The following is an 8,570-nucleotide window of genomic DNA, read 5'->3' as shown; positions in this document are numbered from 1 at the left end:
TCACTTCTGATTGACTTGACTAAAGTGAGTGACTGGCTGGGTGATTCCGTTTTATTATTATTGTATTACAATAATTATGATATTAGCTATGTTCGAGCATTTAATTTATTTCAATCATGTAAGCTGTAAATAAATAATACTTTAATCATATAAGCCAACCTTACAAGTAAAATTTATATATTTTAAAAAACACCTGACAAATTTTTCAGATACAGAACCCTAAACTCGCATTTGAAACATATCTAAGACACACTACATTAAATTGCCTTTTTCCTTAAACCCTTCCCCAAACTGAGCTGACTTGGAAGATCATCGCCAATTTTAAGTTTTTTGTAGTAAGGAATTCTAAATTCGCACTTGAAACATAGCCAAGAATAATTAATTAAATTACCCTTCAAACAAAACCAAAAAAATCAAAATCGGTTCATCCGTTTAGGCACTACGATGCCACAAACAGACAGACAGATAAACACACAAGTAAACTTATAGCACCTCTTTTTATAGTTCGGGGGTTAACAATAAAATATATGTAGAACTTCTGATTTTATAATATATTCTAAGTAAAAAAAAGTTTCACAATATTCATCATCTCTTCAGATCACAAACTTATACGAACCATCTATATTCGAAATTATATATACAAATTAGGACTGACACCTAACCTAGAAGAAATACATTCGATATGCTGTCCATTTTCAACTCAAATTAAAAATAAATATAAGTCCACCTTCTCGGTAAATATTAAGTAAACAAAAAATTATACAAAGAATAATTTGTTTTCATTTTAAATATATTTCAATAGAAGCGAGTCAAATGAAAATTGATTTTATAATTCACCTAGATAATTTTTTTGGAAAATCAAACATATTTTGTAATAGATAGGAACTATTATTGAACGGAATTATTAAATAAAAATTTCATTAGATTATTTCAAGAAAATGATTAAAATTGGTAAGATAGAAAAAAATGCGAGAATATCGAAATGTAATAGTTCAGTACATTCAAACTTCACGTCGCGGTCACCATTTGTAAGTTTAGATTTGCCTTGATTTGCCTTTAACATCTTTTTCAACACATTATTACGTAGAGTCAGCATTTATACACTATGTTAAAACGATGCAGGAAGGGAAATGAACAACAGTACATTTAAAAACGGAGCATTTTCCCGTAAATTGATCTTGACAATTGCTACGTATTTTGAATGCCAGAGAAATTTAAGTGCCAAAATATCATTTAAAAAGATCAAAATATCTTAAAATATTTCGTTTTTGTCTGTAATGTTTTTATACCATGTGTATGAAATATACCAAGGTATACTAAGTTTGTAACGCTTAAAAATATTGATACTATGAACAAAATTTTGGTATAGTTGTTCTTAAAATCACCTAGTTAGTCAATTTCCGGTTGTCTGTCTGTCCGTCTGTCATCATGATTACTCAAAAAAGAGAAGAGATATCAAACTGAAATTTTTATAGCGTGCCTAGGACGTAAAAAGTGAGGTCGATCGTAAATGAGCAACATATGTCAATTGGATCTTGGGTCCGTAAGACCCATCTTGTAAACCGTTTGAGGTATAACAAAAGGTTAAGTATAAAAAATTTCCCTTATAAAAAAATAAACAACTTTTGTTTGAAACATTTTTTCGTAAACATCACTGTTTACCCGTGAGAGCGCAAATTGTATAGTATGTATTTATGGGAATATCAGTTATATATGTGTGACAGTCAGTATTCACTTGTTGATTCAGGTATTTAAAAAAAACGTGAAAACGTCTTTAATTAAAATTTAAATTGTCAAAATCACTGTAAAAGGTGTTTAATACTTAATTTGGCAATATTCAATTCATAAGAATGTTATCTGATGTTTCTACTACCCTGTCTACCTACGTGGAAATGAAATACGTGGTTGATGACGTAAATATGACGTTATTATAAATAGACATTCTAATGTAGGCGTCTGCCTAATATATAAGTGAAAATAAATACAAACCAATTTTTTAACTGCTATTATTCATGTTTATATTTGCTTGAATGAATCTAATCTTCATAGCCGTATCATATTTAATAATTGTCTGCCTAACTGTTTTCAACTGTTTTTAGATTTTTTTTTTGTTTTTTTGTTTTTTGAAATATTTTTTTAAACAATATAAATGTTCGATGAAATTCTTTTTATATTTAGATTTAACTCTTTTGAAATATTTCGTTTTTTTTTATTTAAATATTATTTTTCATTTTTTTAAATGTAATATGTATAGGTATATTTTGTTTGATGGGTGAAGTAGTAGTAACATATATTGTCGTTTTGTTTAGATTATAAAACCATCTTATGGACTTTCTACGAAAATATAGACTTTCCCCAGGAGGTACCTACCTATCTGAACTGATTTATTTATTTAGTTTTTTCAAATTATTTTTTTACTAGAACCAATATTTTGATACCAATAACGGAATTTATTCGCACCGTGCGTGAGTTTTATTGGAGGCGTTTCCATGGTAACGATACACTACTTTAATTATAGAATTATATGGATGCATATATAATTGTATGGATGGCATTTATGACTTACATTGAAAATTTAATATTATTGTCTCACAAATTTAAATAAATAATTATGATAATTTACATTTGAAAAATAATATTTGTGCAATTTTATTTCTTATTTTCACAATTTTTAATGCATTACGTTTAATTAATTAGTTATTATTGAAAAAATTTTAATTTGACATTTTCTATAAAATGTAAATAATTGACAATTAGTCATAATAGCCTCCTTTATCGCTTTGGCATCGTTTTTATTGTCCCTACCATGACTACGCACACATCGAACATATAGTTTTTACTAATACATATCAAATTTGAAATTACAGCTGTTTTTGTTATTTTAAACGAAGTTAGCTATAGAATTGGCAAAAGATGACTTCAATATTGATATATATATATATATTCGATATATCAAAATAGGACCTCTGCCTACCGATAAATCTAGTGCTAGGTAATGTTGCTTCTTTTTTCATTATATGAACGAAAAGTCTTTACCAAATTTTGATCTGAATCCTAATTTTCGAGACAATTAACCAAATAAATTAATTTATTTATCCAATGACAGAGCACTTAACTCACTCGTCAACAATAAGACAACAATAATTGCTGTCTTTATCGTTGCCTTTAATCATCAAATTATCTATCACACTTTTTTTACTAAACCTCACTCAGTCATTACCATAATAGAATGTAATAGTAGACATAGGTTACTGGGTTGAGTTTAATAATACATAATTTAAAATGATAAGCTGGATAATATGATAATTAAATGCGATGAAGACATCAATAATTTGTTTTCAATAATACCACAAAAATTGCTGGCTTGATACGTAATAATTCATACAGATTACTGGGTAGATATAATAGATATAATGATAATTAAGTGCAACGAATTTACTAATTGATTAGGTTAATTATCTCGGAAATTAGGGCTCAGATTGAAATTTGGTAATGAACATTTTCGTTCGTCTTTAAGAGCTTATTTAGGAAGTCGAAAGTTCTGCAGTCAGTTATAGAACACCTTTTATATATTATGTCAATGGTTAAATAGAATGATAAATACGCATTTTAGTCTAAGGTCTCCGTGTATCCCAATTAGATATGTAAATACAAAGTTATTTGTAAAGAGTACAAATATGAAATTTTTACAGTGGCAAAATTCATGATAACAAAAACATAAATATGCGCAGTTAATACACCTAAGAGTTTGTTCTTTTGATAACAAGTGTAGAACATGGACACTGGGATAACAGTTTTTTAAGTTAGTGTAAATAATTTATAAAGTAGGTACAAAAAGAACAAATAATATCTATTACGTATAAATTCAGATGATTTTTTATATGTATAAATCGATGTCTCTCTAACTTTAACCTTTCAATAATTTTTTTTTTATTTTATCTGAGAAGGTCAGTTATGACAACTACATGTTGATGAATGTATGTACAAGGTCAATCTTATGGAGCTGTTTATAAAATAATTAATCAGCAAAGTGTTTATTTATAAGACGCACTAAGTGGTATATTTAATTGTTTTAAGGCTTTCTATAAATTTACCATTTTTTTAGCATTCGACAAGAAAAGTGAGCTTCATAAAAGTCAATTAACATGATCAGCTTTTAGCAACATAATTAGGCAGACCACATATCTAGAGAAAAGAACTACTCCGTGTCTTTGATCGTGTAGGTTACATAAACGATAATGCTTTTCTGAAGATTTCGATTGACTTTATAGAATTCATTCATTGCAAAAATAATGAAAGATAAAGTTTTTGTTGTAGAAATTATCATATGGTTTCCTTACTTGAAGAACAAGAAAAAAAATATTTTTATTGAATTTACTAAAAATTTGTTCCTCACAAATTGTTGTAAAGTTAGAGTAGGAGTATTGTAGCTTTTCTGAAACTTCAGAATAAATAATAAATCTTTTATAATAACCGATGATGTAGTTTCGGGTTTTTATGGTGTCATGTTTAATTCTTTTGTTGTTTTGATTACTATTATTTTTTTAACGCTCTATTGCATCAAAATCGTTTAAACCTTCATCATTTAGTGATTATTTGTAATTTATCATATACGTACTTAATATATGTCAAACGATTATATATTTGTGGCTATTTTCATTATTACTTTAAAAATAATAACTAATTAAGGTAAAAAAGTTTTGGTTTATTGCACGGTACATACATATAAACCAAATACATGCTTTGAAGTCAAGTAATGAGTTATTTTTAGCTTTACAATACCACGCAACTACAAAAATATATAATATATTGTGTACAAGTGCTGCTTATAAATTTGATAATATAGATATCGCCCTTCGTTCATCAATATTCTAACTATTGTCGTCTCTGTTCATAAAATGACGGATCTTCGATGAAATCATAATTAAATTAAAATTTTGTTTTTTTATATCATCGGCAATCTTATATTTTTATGGTATTATTATAAATTACAAGATTGTTTAAATATTTTAGATAGTTTTTTATCACACTCTGGATTTTGTGATCATTTTTTCAGCCAACTTTGAACGATAAAATTATAATAAAAAGATGATCTAGGTTTTTTGTGATCTACGAATTTTTTGTGATTTTTGGAAATTTTGTTAATCAAAAAATTTATTAATAAGTTTTATTTAAATCCCTAGTATTATTTAATCTTTGAATACAATGCAATATTGTAAAATTTTACATTTTAAAAATACATTTTAGAAGTGAGGGCATGTCAGAAAATCAGAGTAGTATGCATATATTTTTGCATATCTGTATGTACTATTTAATATTAATTGTCGCTATGTTAAGCTCAAGGCCGCTTTTATCTATCTTTAATTTTAATTGAAGTATTTATATATAAACCAATAAAATTAAACTTTTTTTTATTTCTATTTACTTTAACATTTTAATATTCATCAGCATCAAGACACTTCCGCTATTATGAATTTAACATATCTTTATTGAAGAGAAGCCACTTACATTTATTGGCATAGATAAAATAGGAAAAAGGATGATGGCAAAGATAATTGGAAGAACTTGTAATAGTATCCAGTGGCTTTGATCCGCTAAGAATAAATTGGTTTGATAAAAGTTTCTAATGATTAATCCTGATATGTAGATAACAAAACACAAAATTATTCGTCCTAAAAAATAAAGATTATTATTATTTCTATAAAAAAATTAAGTAAAATTAGGCATTCATTCACGTGACAGCAAATACCAATCAGAAAGTATTGAAAGTATTACGTCACGCTATGACGAACACTATGTTAACAACATAACATTTTAATAGAACGAAGCAGGTTATTTGATTACAACTGCTCAAACTTGCATACACAAAAATGCTTGTATGCCAAATCGTGATATTGTTTAAGACGCCATGACACTACATTGCTTCCGAACTAAATTAGTAAATACTGTTTTTTTTTTTTTAAATAATACTTTTTTGGTGTAAGTCAATGCTAATGTAACGTATAAACCAAATTTTTCAAATTTAGGACAAAAACTTATTGGACATAAATTCGTTACAAGCATAAAAACTAAAAATCAAGTAAAAAAATTTAATTCGTATAAATTTTAATATACCTTCTCAAAAAAAGTTTCAATTATAAAACATATTAATTATATATAAAAAAGTTTATTTTAAAAATATTTGACCGCATTAACGAAACTAGTACTATTTACCTACTACGTATTATTAATTATGTTTAACGACAGCTAATCCACGACAGTGATCAACGGTGATCAACAATATATCATCATATTGTAATAATAAAGTAAAGTGGTGAGTGGGTAAATTATGAAGTGAATTGAGTATAAAAAGAAGCGTACAAATAACTAAATACAATATATTTTATAGTATACATATACGCGCGTGCGTGCGCACAATCGAAAAATAGTGAATGACATAAATGATAGAACATGAGAAATAAATACATATTATATCCTTCTCTAAACAAAATATGTATAATACACATGAAATCAAATAAATAACCTACTCTCAAAATATAAATGAAGATAATTATATACGGCAAATGAATGAAACAAACAATGATAGTAAATATTATATTACCAAACAATATAATTGATATTTCGATAAAAAAAGAAAATCGAATATTAAAAAACAAAAAACAAACTAATTTCAATAAATTTTATGTTGGTAGTATTGTATTTCATTTGACATTTAGAATAAATAAAGATATTTGTATAATTAACATAAGGTATACGACAAAGAGGTACTAAGTATGAATGAAAATAGTTAAACCGACCACACCATAGAGTAATATACTTGAAAATATACATAACCAGTCTTAAAGGTAGTCTTTATGGTGTGTTATGGAGGATGATACCTCTTCTTTTGGCTTCTAGCTAACATCATGGATGGTGTGTTATTTTTATGCAATAAGTACTTGTTATGGTTCGAAATATCTACAGAGAGTGAAAAAAAGTAGTTTTGTATACACAGAGAGTACGAGAAGACGCGACAAGAGGCGACAATAACACCGTGAAGTGGGAAAAAAAGATCGACTGGAGACATGCGTTTTGTGCTTTAGTTTTGATTTGCATTTTATTATACTTGTATAAAGATATCTCTTACTATATGCTTTTTAATACAATAATTGTGTCTTTTTCTTAACGTATATAATAACTTTAAAATGTATATGTCACACAGAAATAATGTGAATTGCTTGTTGTATTCGGTATGTGGACGCCAACAACTACTGCATAGCATGTTAACAAGGACAGAATATTATATAATAGAGATTGTATTATATGTGTATTAGTTAGATAAAGATGGATTGATATATATTTTATAATGTAAATGTATGTAGCTTGGTTTGGTTTGGCTTGTTTGCTATTATCGATCGGACGGAAGTCTCGGTTGGCCGCTGTTGCCATAGCGATGTGAAAGTCAATCTGGCAATAGTAATATTAATGTTATAAATGTATTCTTTTTTGTTTTTTTTATCATCAGTTAGCAAATTTTTTTTCACCTTTTTCAGTCATTTTTCATGCCTCTGCAATACATAAACTATTAATTAATTAACACCAGGGTTTAATTAATCTATGGTCATTTTGTAAATATGTACAAAAAATATTTAATAAATAAAAAGTATAAAATATATTGAAAAAATGTTTTTCTTTTAAATTAATTATAATTATACTTAAATTTGTAAACAGTTAACATGTATTTATGTTTTAAATTATGTTTTTAGTTTTACATGCTTGTTATATATATAGATAACTTCGTTAAGTTTCGTTAGTAATCGGAAAAGTGAATGTGTTGTGTATGTGTTAGATAAACAAATCGACTCACAAAATAGTTCCACGAAAATTTAATAATCTTCCATAAATCTTAATTAACATTTTTTAATAATGAACAATTTATTATGGTTCTCCAATAAGAATCTCAATAACTGTAGTTTCTCTTGACTTTAAAGTACATGCCGCTGAGTATAATTATATCATAGTAGTTACAATTTATATGAACCATATTGTATTTACCATCAGTTCGTTGATATAAGTAGTAGGGATAGAAATTATGATGATTGCAGTGATGATGATGAAATATGTTTGAACACGTGGTTAGACTCAAAATGACATAACTTTTCTGACTGTTGTCAGTTAGAAATATAGTAGTGAGTGGTGTTTGACTTGCCTTCCCCCACTTACACTACCACGACCATTAACTAGTACATATATCATCCAATGTTTATGTGTATATGTATTGTACTACTTGGTGGTAACTATCTATAGTATTGGATGGATGAGTAAATAATGCAAGTGTTCTGGTAAATGCATTATTTTTAAAAACATCTTTTTCTTTAAATATGTGGATTAACGTCATACATTTCCAAGTTTTGTTTGTAGGTGGACAATTCTAACAAATATTTTTTATTTTTATTAGTTGTTGAAACGGAGTAATGCACTTTCATGACTGTGTTCATGAACATGTTCACCTGTGTACCTGTTGTTTACAATTGCTGCATTTTATGAGAGTTTTGTATGAAGATTTTTGATAAGAATTTATGATTATGCTT

The sequence above is a fragment of the Chrysoperla carnea genome, chromosome 1 (genome assembly GCF_905475395.1).
Source record: "Chrysoperla carnea chromosome 1, inChrCarn1.1, whole genome shotgun sequence".
Lineage (NCBI taxonomy): Eukaryota > Metazoa > Arthropoda > Insecta > Neuroptera > Chrysopidae > Chrysoperla > Chrysoperla carnea.
The sequence above is the reverse complement of the archived record's forward strand: the minus strand, read 5'-3'. Positions refer to the sequence as shown.